The 13,772-nt window shown below is 39.2% G+C and overlaps 1 protein-coding gene across 1 annotated transcript in view; it reads right to left on the bottom strand.

Moving 5' to 3' along the window:
* The window catches only part of arfgef3 (ARFGEF family member 3), a 629,444-nt gene that overhangs the window by 270,621 nt on the left and 345,051 nt on the right, over positions 1-13,772 (bottom strand). The window lies entirely within an intron of this gene.

Below are 13,772 nucleotides of genomic sequence, written 5' to 3'. Positions count from 1 at the left end.
TTTCAAATTGGGAGCTAATCTATTGTTGATAGTTTTATCTTTAGTAAAAATCTGTCTGGAAAATTGCCTGATATGGATGGTAGGATCTTTCTTTAAAGGGATACTTTCATGATTTTTATGTTGCACTTTTTATTTCTAAATTATACTGTTTACATAGCAAATAATTCACTCTACCATTTAGCATTTTATTCTTGAACCAATAAATGTATTTTTTTTAGTTGTAATATTGGTGTGTAGGCAGCCATCTCAGTGCATTGTGCCTGATTCTGAGGTTTCAGAAGGAGCCAGTGCTACACATTAGAACTGCTTTCAGGTTACCTATTGTTTCTCCTACTCCCATGTAATTGGAGTCACAAGCCGGACTTGGATTTCTTACTATTGAGGGCAATTCTCATATCTACTGGAAACTGCTATCTTGCTACATTCCCATTGTTCTGCTGATCGACTGCTAGGAGGGGAGTGATATCACTCCCACTTGCAGCTCAGCAGTAAAGTAATGACTAAAGTTTTTTAGAGCACAGGTCACATGGTTGTAGAACCCTGTGAAAGGAAGAATATGGCTAGCTCATGTGAAATTTCAAAATTAAATGTAGGAGAAGCTCTATTCACTTGAATTTTGAAAAAATGTGTGACAGTATTCCTTTAATATTACATTACATTACATTAACATTTATTTATAAAGCGCCAACATATTCCGCAGCGCTGTACAATAAGTGGGTTACATACATTGGACATACAGAGTAACATATAAAGCAATCAATAACCGATACAAGAGGTGAAGAGGGCCCTGCACAAAAGAGCTTACAATCTACAAATGAATCTGCTGTCAAAATTCACCACTGCCGATTTAAATCTTTTTGACCTAGCCAGCTGTAATGCATTATAAAATATGAAAACCTTTCACTGGTGAACATGAAATGTTGAGGCAGAAAGGGATTTGATTTTGATTTTGAACTATTATCATCTGGTCTTTTGTAAGTGCATCTTGAAGCTTTTAATTAAGCTTTGTGTGTTTTATCCTACTTGGAGAGCTTTACCCTGTCTCCAAATGTAGCTCTGTTAAAAGAATGATGGCTTATTTAACAGTGTGGCATCTAAAATTGTACTTAATCCTGATTTTGGGATTTTAATTCATAACTTGGGCATTTACTGAATAGAGCAATCTGGTGGGACTGGGCCACCAGAAGTACCTTCTTTTCCTTTTAATGATAAACTTTTTTTTCATGAATGGTGTGGGGTTCTGGATCTGGCATCTTTTGGGTTGCTTAAACTGTATGAAAGTGATTTAAAAGATTTTGCCAGTAAGGTTGAGCCAATGAAAAATAGCATTATAAATCTTATGGAAAGCAAGATATAAATAGTTTAGAGGCAAAACTAAAAACCATTAGAAATTCTGCAACAAAGTTAAGAGGATAATATCAAAATAAAAAAGAAGTTCTTGAGGGACCAACATGATTGTTTTTCCAATAATCAGTGGAGAGATTTGTTGGACCTGCAGAAACCTTTGGGTGTTTTTTTTTCTGAATTCAACATTTTGTCAAAAGGTCACTTTAGCTGTTATTTAAAGAGATCCAGTAATTTTGGAAAAGGGTTTAAAACCATCATATCAGTACAAAAGTCCCATGCCATTTCCCCAGTTAAGAGAAAAGTTAATTTATCATTAGATACCCAAGTACCTCAGGTTAATAAGGAGAACATTGTTAATCCCTGCAAAGGTAATTTACCATCTAATTGACAGCTAGACCCAAGATTCATAGTAGGATTAGTGCATCACAGATAGGACATTCTTCTTTTTCACCTAATATTCCTCATACAGCCCCCAGCACTATTAACCCTTTAATGAGGCCCTGGGCTGGTACCAATAAGGAAGAAATAATATGGGGTAATCAGGTTGGGCGAATCCAACAACATGTTACTAAAGGAAAAACTGACACTTATCTTGTTGTTTTTAGCAAATGAAGGGAGAAAGTCAATCAAAAGATTTTTCTCTACGACTACGAGGTAGTCGTAGAGAATGCAGGAGAACCTCCTGACAAAAAATAGTTTCCTATGATAAACTGGGCCAATCTCTCTTCAAGAGTATTGCCCAATTGTGAATAAGTTTGTGCACTCTATGGGGCCGATTCAATAAAGGGCGCTAAAACAAGCGCTATTTATAGCATGTGTTAAAAATTTTATGGCTTCTTATTTTTTGCGACTTAACACTCGATTCACTAAAAGAACACGTGTCATAATTAAGAAGTGATGCTGTTTGCGTTATTTAACTCGCAATGAGTGTTTTCATGCAGTATTTTACTCAGCGCATGGTATTTTAGGTAGCACCCGGTATTAACGTAACGTGTACCACGACTAATGCAATTTTGTGCAGTTGCCGCTGTGAGAGTGTAGAGATGGAGAGCGCGGAAGGTGCACATGCGGAATTGCCCAAACAATGCAAGGTGACCCAAGCGATGGAGAGGAGGGATGAGAGCGATGTTGAAACCAGCAGTGGCAGTCTGAAAAAGGTGGCAAAACACAGGGAACACCAAGGTAGGCTGGGGCCTGAGGAATCTGAGAGGAGGCACAGGCACACTGAGCAACACCATCAGAGGCCAAAAAGGAAAAGCCTACATGAACCAAACCTACGTGAGAACTCACACCACGAAAGTGACACCAGTGACACTGAGGTGGAGAGGCCTGGCTTCATAAGCAGCCCAGATGTGTCTGACATGGAGGGCACAGATAGAGAATATCAGCCAGAGGAAGCCAGTGGAGAGGAAAGTGAGGAACACTTCCATCACCAAAAAGGAGCAAGAAAAAAAAGCAGGAGAGCAGGCTCCGTAATATCACATTTTCTGAATATGAAAATGAGGCTCTTGTGGAAAAAATGGTGCCTGTCTACGACAAAATAATTGGGAAATATGCTGCAAAAACACCGACAGCTGAAAAAAACACTGCATGGAAGGACATCGCTGACCATGTCAATAGTGTTGGGGTGTGTCTGAAGAGTGTCCAACACTGTACATAAAAAGGGTCCTAAAGAAAAAACTGGCAGAAGACTCCAGATACAGGTAAATATCTTATATTCATCTTTCTATTTAACACTTGCTCTTCTGCTTTTCTCCTCAATCTGCTTTTCCTTTTGGCTTACTGTCTTTCCTTCCTTTTTGTCTTCTTTCCTGCTTTCTTTACTTGTATGTATGTATCGCACGCCTATTATTATGTGCGCAACTTATGTCCTAAAAGCTGTGGAGTAGAACAACAAATTAGGACAGTAAATAGGGGGCTAATTTAATTAATATTTCCCAAAAAAGTTAATTCCCTGTCCCCTCTTTATGAAGGATTATTATTGTGGAAGCATTGTTTAATACAGAGTATAAGGGAGAGCCGTGGGAGTTAGAGAGGCCACTTAGCAGCAACTTGCAGCATTTAAGTAGGCTTTGTGTCAGAGCATGCCTTAGTATTGTTAGTAAAGGGAATTGATTGGGGAAACAATGAGTAACAAAAAGTGATTGCGTTGTTATGGCTTGCTTATTTGAGGCAACACAATAAAAGGTCTGGAACTGGAGGTGGCCCTTCAAAGAAAGTATTTTTCACCAGGTATCAGGAGCAGCTCATGCCTTGTATACATGGAGAGAGCGTGACTGGTGTCGCCGGCATCTTTGATTCCCACAGGAATGTCGGCAAAGGTAGGTGTAATGACATTAATACAAGTGTATTTTCTCTTGCAGAGAAGCTTAATATTAATGGAATGCAATGTTTTGATAAAACAGATTCATGCTTACCACCACCTGGCACAAGCAAAGGCAGACAATTGTCAGTTGCTCCTATTCCAGGTATTTTTGTAAATTAATTTTGTAGGACATGTGTTTTGTGTTAGGGGCTTGCGCAGTGGCATGAGAGTGAATTGTGTCCGAGTATACAGTATGCAGGTGTTTCAGTTGCAGAAGTGCAGTGTGTTGGTAATAAGATAGGTGTGTTATTGTTATTGTTTCTTGCTGGGTTAGGTGCAGTCAGTTCATCTTCTACTTTTGGACAGTCAATCTTTTTAAATTGATTTTGGCCTTGCACTCTGTATGGCAAAACATTTTACCTTTTTTGCTCATTTGGAATGAATCAATGTCCACAAATATTTTTTGAAAAATAAACTTTGTAATGTTGTAAAAGAAATGATAAACATTATTGTCCATGAACTTTTCCTGGCATCATGAACATAATTCAAAACCTTTTTTTTTTTTCAAAAGGTGACCAAACATGCGCAGGACAGTCCACTAGTCATCTCCACACGCCACAACATGAAATGGAAATGGAAATGGAAGAAGCAACATTCAGTGGGGATGCTAGTGACAGACGGTCTGGGGAATGTGGCAGTGACGTGGCCTTATTTTTCGAGGATAAGCCTGTGGAAACTCCACAACACCACGTCAGACCCACGCCCAAAACCAGCACATCTCATGTGCCCCCCCAGACAGTGGAACCTGAGAAATATACATTCCACAGATCCCTAATAAGGCACAATAAGTCGTTAATGAAAAAAACGGACACTATACATGTGGACTTGTGTGTTGCCACTAAAGCCTATAATGAGAGTCAGGCACAACAATGTTAACTCTGCATCAGGAGCACTTGAAAGTCCAGCAACAAAAAGTGGCATTGTTGGAAAATCAAAATGCACTTCTCCAAAATCAGATTTCCTTGATAGAGAGCATGGCACATGGCCAAAAGGAAATTAACACAAATTTACTAAGTGTTGTCCAAACAAGTAAAGCAATGCCAACACGCTCTACTACTAGAGATAGGGCTGAGAGTTCAGCAACCACTTCTGCAGCTCCCAGTAGACAGCTGAGTAAAAAGAAATAAATGTGCCAGTAAACTTTGTTTTTTTGGTTTAAGTGGCAAATGTTGTATTAAGAAATAATATTAATACACATTAGGCCTATGTGCTTTGTAAATAGATATTTCTCTTTTTGCTATTTGTGTTGGGGATGGGGGAATCACCTGCTCAAATCCACATCAGCCTTAGTTGCCACTCACTACTGCTGTGAGATTTCTGCCTGGACTTGATTCCCTCTGGCATCCGCACCTCGGACAGGATCTTGGGGATGTATGGGGTCATCCAGGTCCTCAGCCACATTGCCAGGTAATCCATGCCGGTTAGCCAGATTGTGCAGTACAGCACACGCAACCACAATTTGGGAAACTTTAGACGGGCTGTACATCAAGCTGCCATTCAGGCAGTGGAAGCAGCTTTTAAGCACCCCAAATGAACTCTCAATCACAGACAGCGCTCTGAAGTGTGCTTCGTTAAAAGCACATTCAGCCTGTGTACGTGGCCTGTGAATGGGGTGGTGATCAGCCACCTAGAGCACGGGTAGCCAGCATCTCCTGAAATAAAATAAGATATAATAAGATGCTGCAAACAAATAAGCTGCTTCCAGTCACCCAGTCAAAACACGGCCCCTTTGCAACACATGTGACAGTGTGAGACTGATAGCTGATACTACAAGTAGCTGCTTTGACTCTCCCACTGGCAAAAGAGGGCACTTTTCAAATTGCAAAACAAGCTTATGGCAGGCAGGGCCTGGTTTGACAGTGGGAGACAGAAAGCAAATGTGGGCAAGTTGTGCTAAACAGCCACCTGTGAGGCATTTGTCTGGTTTGAAAAGCATCATAAAGCCTGGACTGCCTTAAGATGTAAGCATTGTGAGAGGAGCCAGGGAAGCCAGACACGATGCTCAGAATGTTCATGTGTGCATCACACACCACTTGTACATTCAGGGAGTGGTAACTCTTCCTGTTTTTGCGGAAAATATGCTCCCTGTCTTGGGGGGGTTTAACGCCACATGGGTGCAATCAATTGCACCTAACACATTGGGGATGCCACTTACGCCATAAAACTGCCTTTTCATGGTGTTCCAGTCGTTTTGATTGGGGGGAAATGAGATGAAATTCCCAGACAACGAGCGGATGGCATCCAGGACCTGGCCAAGGCAACATGAAAAAGTAGGCTGTGACCCCCCCCCCCAGTAGACCCCCCCCAACCCTCTGGAAACTTGCTGTGGCCAAAAAATGCAGGGAGCACAGAAGTTTACCCATGCCACGAACAGCGTGGCTTCTGCGTTTCAGTAGCTACAGGTAAGGCCACTGGTATTTAGCCTGTAGCGCCTGACGACTTCATCCTCAGTTAAGCTCTCTAGAATGGACCTTTCCCTGAAAAGCCGAGGACGCATCACTCTAGAACGTTCACGGACTTGCTGATCCTCCTCCAAATCCAACAAAAATCCCATTGCAAACTCCATCTTGCCTTCACAAACACTCCAAAATCGCAATGTGCTCTGCCTATTGCCTCCCCCAATTAGGTGTTAATATACGCACAGATTTGCGCGATAATTAGTGCGTTTATTGCTTCATGTGCTTCTGTGAATCATGCGTTAGTATTCTTTTCATTCAATAATTACTGCAATGCGTTAAAAATAACGTATGGCGGTAATGCGCTATTTAACACATGCGATATGCGGATTATCGCATGCGAAATTACTTTGACGAATCAGTAGTTATTTATCGCATGCTTTTTAATGCAAAAAACCATGCAATAAGCATTATCGCCCTTTAGTGAATCAACCCCTATGACTCTTAAAAAGCATTTTTGGGACAAACTAATGATTTTCTAATGGAGGATTGCATGAAGTTAGGCCTGCATCCAAAGTCTGTTTTTTTATCCCTATACATCCTGTGTTCCTTTTTTAGATGCCCTTTTAAAACATGTTGAGGAAGTTTTGTGCAATCCTGTTTAATTTAGAAGTAAACAACTGTCTGAATAAAAGTGAACTAAAGAACTAAGAGATGTTAGATTTATGCAGAGAGATAAGATGGAGTTATACTAGATAAGAATGACTATTTTTTAGGGTTTAATCAGGTACTATGAGGAGTTTTGGTTAAAACTGTTTAATAACAAAGGAAGTGTGTTTCTTGCTAAATCCGCCCAGTTGAACTATTGTTTCTCTGGAATGAATTACATTATCTCTTGTCTTCTTTTGTAGACAAGTTTCTACAACCGTTAGTAGCAGTTCTACGCACTTTTTTCAAGGATACTACTTCTACACTGCAAGGAAAAACTTTGGAAAGTACAGTACACAATGGGCTGGGAATATGATTCTGGCTTCTTTGGATATCCAGAGACTATAGTGTATACTTGCATTTCACATGACTGGGGGTAGTATACTGTATTTTTTTCTGTCCGATTTTGGTGACCTTACACTGGCACAGCAGAAGTTTTTCTTAGAAGGACTTCATTTTGTCACATAACTATTTTATTTTGACAATAAATTCTATTAGAAATCATTCAGGACAGCAATATGAAGTACTTTTGCCCCTAGTTTTGCCAATCTGTACATGGGCATCATAATACAGGCCTAGAACTACCCATATGTAAAGGGGTCACAACCTGTGATGCCCCATGCCCTTGCTGTAACTCACCGATAAGAATGAAAGTCAAGAGTTCACATCAGGACCCCTCACATTTGATGTGGAGGTCACACTACAGCATAAAATCACACACATTTATCACCCTAGAACCCATACCAGTTATACTAATGGTACCAAAAACTTGGTATAGGTTTTATTTGATATTGCCTGTCAAACAAGTACAAACATGACTGCCTGTGGGTACTCGGTTTGTCAGTTAGGAATATCTGGGCAGGGTCAGGTCACACAGTAGTGATGTTTGGTCTGTATGAAACCGGTTGGATAAATAATTTAATGTCATTTAATGTTCCCATAAGGAGTTATGTGTAGTAGATTATTGGTTCAATCTATACACATAGGAGGTCATAAAGGACTCACACTGTGTCCTGTTAATAGCAACACCCCTTGCATTCCTGAGGGTGGGAGGATTTTCCAGTGACCTAATGCCCCTACAAACTGTGATAGTTTTCTAACTAAGAGTTGGATTTACTTTAGAGGACCAATTTCGATAGGAGGTTCATCCCATTGGTTTCCCCTTGCCTCCAGGAGTAGAAGGACTATTTGGTACAGTATAGAACTTCCATGTTTTTTCCCTTTTATTTTAAAAAACAGTTTGTAACTATGTTTCTGTATGTCCTTTTTGTATATGCACTGTTATAACTTTTAAAATATTAACTACAAAATTTAATAAGTTTGTCCATGACAAAAGACAGAGTGGTGGCAGCATGTTTTGCAGGAGTTTTCTGAGTGTTGGGAAGTCTTTGATGTGTGGAAGTCTGTAATGCTAGCCTAACCTGTGTGCAAGGTGTGTGAAACTGAGCAAGTGACCCTCTAGACAGCTATGCCAAAGTCACGTGCATCTGGAAGTGATGTAATCTTGACAATGAGTTGTTGGGAGCACTTTTTTTTTTATCAATGCCCGTAACCCTCAGTTGATATTACAGCGTTGTTATATCAGTGATAGGGTTAGGAGGAATTGTAATACAATTACTGATTTTGACAAACAAGATAAGGAATATGAAGAAAAGATCATTGATTTAGGGAGCGCTAAGGCTAGAAATAGATCAAGGGCCCCATTCGATTGAAGTAAAAAAATTTAGTAGGAAAGTAAAGGTTCCCATCTTTAATAACATGTTACTCGTCTGCAGCTGGCTTGGTTAAAAGGAATCTATCAAAAATAGATTATCTCCCAGTTTGAAAAGGAGAGATTTGCAACAAGTATACTTGTTTGTATATTTGTATTTTGGAATTTGGACCTGTAAATTTGGAAATAGTAAGGTCCTGGGTTTCTTAGAGGAAAAAACGATGTTTGTGGCTTCGCAAACAGCAAAGTCCTAAAGAATTAAAGACTGTAATTTCCTGTACCTTCAAGGGTTTATTTGGGACAAATTGTCCCTTTAAAGGACAATGAAAGGTTAATATAAATTAAAAGTAAGTCTAAAGGCATTATTTTTAAGTACTTACTGCATCTAAATTCCCAGATCCCTGCTTGCTTCTCTGAGATATGGTGCTGGCAGCCTACAGCAGTGTGAAGACTACAGTGACATCACTGAAATCTCTCTGTCCTTCCTGTAGACTGCCAGCGGCAGCCTTTCTATTCTCTGAGCATGTGTGTAACTTGATCCTGTCTGCTGTTCTGAGCTACACATGCCCACCAGCCAATCAGAAGCAGATCTGGCAGAAGGGAGGGAATGAAATACATGTGCAGTATGAAGCAAGGAGGGAAAGGAAGGGAGAATACCTTTTTAGAGATGGCTGCCTGTTCTAGAAAATGTGAAGTAAGTGTGACTGAGTAAATATTTGATTAGGTGAGCCAAAAGTGTGGCGTTTTTACTAAACAATAGGAGGACTGTTGGGCAGTATGCTTTTTCAATTTTGACTTGCATTCTCCTTTAAGAAACAAATCTTGGACCACGCAACTGGTATTTTAAACGTCAATAGGTTGTTTGAGACAAACAAATGCTTGACACATTTACAACAACATTTTTATAAGGAGCACAGTTGTAATCCAAGCAGTATACAGTATCAGGGGATTAAAGTGGTAAGAAACACCCGACTGAAAACAGATAGGGATAGTAGAACTGTGCCGAGAAAACAATTTTGGATTTTTGAATGCAGAACAAAATTCCCTGAAGGTTTCAAGGAAATTAGGTTTTATTACATATTTTATTACAGTAATACATTTTCCGCTCCCCTGTTTTGTTTTAAGTACTTATTATAGATAATAAAATGTGGAGAGATTGCTGAATTGAATAATTAGAGAACATTTTACTAATTTCTGGAGATGGTTAGAAAAAGATGGTTGAAACAACAGTTTAGAAGAGTAATATAAATTAAAATTTAAGGCCAATTAAGTTTTCTAAAATGTTTGTAAGTTTGAAATATCTCAACTTCAATAAAGAAATCTTTCTTATTTTCCATACCAATTTAGTTAAATTATGGTCTAATTTTTAGACCGAATGTTTAAATAAGGATAGAAACAGTTAAGTGTGTATATTTCTGAGAATATCAACATTTTAAAAGAGCTACCCTCCCTAATAGGTTGAGTGGACAATTCTTGCATAATTATTCAGTAATCTTAATTACATTACATTACATTAACATTTATTTATAAAGCGCCAACATATTCCGCAGCGCTGTACAATAAGTGGGTTACATACATTGGACATACAGAGTAACATATAAAGCAATCAATAACCGATACAAGAGGTGAAGAGGGCCCTGCCCAAAAGAGCTTACAATCTACAAGGAGAAAGGGTTGAGACACAAGGTGTGGGAATGGGCATGACCAGAGTTGTGAGAGGTGGGGCACAGGGTATTGCTAAACTAGATTAGGGTAAGCTTCTTTGAATAAATGTGTTTTTAGAGATCTCTTGAAGGCAGAGAGATTGGGAGAAAGTCTGACAGTTTGTGGGAGTGAATACCAGAGAAGGGGGGCAGCCCTTGCAAAGTCTTGAATGCGAGCGTGTGAGGAGGGAATGAGAGAGGAGTTGAGGAGCAGGTCAGTAGAGGAGCGTAACAAGCGGGTTGGATGGTACCTAGAGATAAGTTCAGAGATGTAGGGTGGGGCAGAGTTCTGAACTGCTTTGAATGTGAGGGTCATTAGTTTGAATTTTATCCTGGATGGTAGGGGAAGCCAGTGCAGAGTTTGGCAGAGTGGCATGGCAGAGGAGGAGCGGTTGGAGAGGTGTATGAGCCTGGCAGCAGTATTCATTATGGACTGGAGAGGGGACAGTCTTTGGAGGGGAAGGCCAATTAATAGGGAGTTACAGTAGTCCAGGTGAGATATTATAAGAGAGTGAATAAGAATTTTGGCAGCGTCTTGGGTGATAAATGATCGAATTTTGGAGATATTTCTTAGGTGAAAGTGACATGATTTGATAAGTGACTGGATATGAGGAGTGAAGGACAGGGCAGAATCAAGGATAACCCCAAGGCACCGGGGTTAGTGCAGTAAAATCCAAGGAGTACAATTTATACAAATCAGATGGTATTATAATTGCTTAATATCAAAGTGTACCTGAGGGAGGATCATAAAATCAAATAAAATCTTTTAAGGGATGGAATACTTTTATTTAGATTGATAATATAACTCAAGTTGTTACAATTGAATTTAAATATTTGAAAATGTTTTTAAATTTATTATTTGTAAAATAATGATAAGCAAATCATTTGCAAATGCAGAAGATCTGAGTGGTTCCACTTAAATGTGAAAAAGCAGAGGCAATAGAGGGTAGTCTTGTCAAGTCATGGAATAATATTACAACCTCACCAATTTTTTAAGTGATTTGCAGCATATCAGTTTGGTTTGGAACTTAATAAATAATGATTAAGTCGTTGTGTCTGGATGACCATGTACCCTCTGCAAACCTACAATAATTTACAACCACCAAGTAGAGTAGGTTAAATAACCTACAGAGGTAAAAAAACTGAAAACAAAGAGAAACTGAAGAACAAATACGTGTTGTCATACAAATTTAAAACCTACGCCTTGTCTGGCATTAGCCTAAAGGGCAATTTCACCTTCGTTAGCAAAACTGTAATAACACATTAAACAGGATCCCAAAACCCCCAGAAATGTTTTCAAACTTTAAATAGCCTGCCAAATTTTGTAAAATGGGAGTTGTATTGAGGGGGTGTAGACGCAAAAATGGGTGTGGTTATGTGCGCCATTTCTTTTTATTCCTGTTTACATTTTTCAAATGTTGGGAGGTATGAAAGTGGTTGTGTTCCCACACCTATGGGCTTTTCATTGGATGTCTGGAGGAGATGGGTCTGTCCTGTGTGTTTGAAGGAGACACACAATCCTGGTTGTACCTAATGTGCGAGAAGAAACCTGAGAGAGGACTTAGGTAGGTAGGCTATGTGGCCTGGCTGATAGAGAGAAGTTATCTCTGAACTGTATGTAACAAGGCGATCAATTAAAGGCAAAGAGGCCGATTCACAAAAGGTCGTTAACAATTAACGCATAGTTTTATGCATTAAAAAGTGTTCGTTAATTAAGTAACGATTCATGAAAGTAATTTCACATGCGTTACTACTCATATTGCATGCACAAAGGTCTCAATTATCGCAAAGCATTATTTCCATAGCATTGTGATAATTATCTAATAGAAATAATACTGATGCATAATTAACAGACATATTTTAAGTGTTAAAAGCATGAAATATTGCAATATATATTGTGATATCGCTAATATTAACACTTACTAGGAGTGGGCGTTACTAAAAAAAATATTGCGGTTCGTGAGCGTTTGTGAAGACAAGATAGAGTTTGCAGTCGGATTTTTGTCGGATTGTGATGAATACAATCAAGTATCCTTAAGTGATGCATCCTCAAGTTTTTAGGGAAAGATAGACTCTAGAGGGATTATCAGAGGAGAAAATAGTGAGGCACTATAGGTTAAATAGAGCAGCAATCTATGCCCTGTATGAGGTACTGGAGCCTTATCTGCAGCCACTAACACACAGAAGCCATGCTGTTCCTGGCATAGTCAAACTTCTGTGCTCCCTTTATTTTTCCGGGACCGGAAGTTGTCAGAAAGTAGGAGGGATATATGGTGTCAAAACCCACATTTTCACGTTGCCTTGGCTGAATAAAAAAGAAACACAAAACAACATCTGAAACAATACTCTTTTTATTTCCAATGAAAATAGTTGCAAAAAAAATGCTCATGTATTTTATTGAGCTCAGCAATATGCAATATTTTTGCATTCACAGTAACTATGATTCACTAACTGCTTATTGGTGCTAATAATGAAGTAAATCAAACTGCAACAGCTAACTAGCTGTACGTAACAAGGTGATCAATTAAAGGCAAAGAGGCGTTAAAAAGTTTGGGGACCTTAGTATTAATATTTAAAGAATGGCGTCAGCAAATATAACTGGATCTTCTCCACTAAGGCTCATGTCCCTTGGAGTGGATCCCCCCACAACAAATAGTAAAAAGAACTAGAAAGGGAAGTTTGAGAACAAACTTCATGTTGGGTTGAAAAACATGAAGTCAGTGAATGGGCTCCGCCCACTTTTTCTAACCTTGGACCACAGTTATATAGTAAAAACCACTTTGCAAAGTTTGGGCACCCTGGTTTTAATAGTGTCTGAATGGCAGCAACTTAAATTTCCCCACTGAAAGTCAACGAGTGAGATCTGGTTGGCGGTTTGTTGCTCCACCCCATTTTTCTAACCTGGAACTGCGGTTACCCAGTGACTAACTCTGCAAAGTTTAGTGACCCTAGGATTAATAGTTAAAGAACAGCAGCAGTTTAAATTGAATAAATAAATGAATTCAATAAAACTCAATAGGTAAATTGTGATTGGTGGGTGTGCCCCCTTTTTCTTACCTTGAGTCGAAGTCACGCAGTGACAAACAGTGGGCACTCTGGCATAATGAGTGTGAGATGTGTGAGAATGACAGCATTTTAAATTTAAACCAATAAAATTCAATGGATGAAATCTGATTGGCTGTTAGTGGCACAGCCCACTTTTCCTATTTTTGAACTGCAGTCCCCCAGTGACCAACTTTGCAAAGTTTGGGAACTCAGGCATAAAAATTGTTGGACTGACAGCATTTTACACTTTACCATTGAAAGTAAATGTGATTGGCTGTTGTGGCTCCACCCACATTTTTCTAACTTAGAACGGCTAATACCCAGTGAATAACTCTGGAAAGTCTAACAATCCTGGAATTAATATTTAAATAATGGCATCTGTTTAAATATAAACCAATGAAATGTAATGGGTGGAAATGGATTGGCTGTTGGTGGCTCCTCCCACTTGTTCTAACCCTGAATAAATAGTCATTCAGTGACTGACTGTGCAAAGTTTA

Source organism: Xenopus tropicalis, chromosome 5 (assembly GCF_000004195.4).
Source record: "Xenopus tropicalis strain Nigerian chromosome 5, UCB_Xtro_10.0, whole genome shotgun sequence".
NCBI lineage: Eukaryota > Metazoa > Chordata > Amphibia > Anura > Pipidae > Xenopus > Xenopus tropicalis.
The sequence above is the reverse complement of the archived record's forward strand: the minus strand, read 5'-3'. Positions and strand labels throughout refer to the sequence as shown.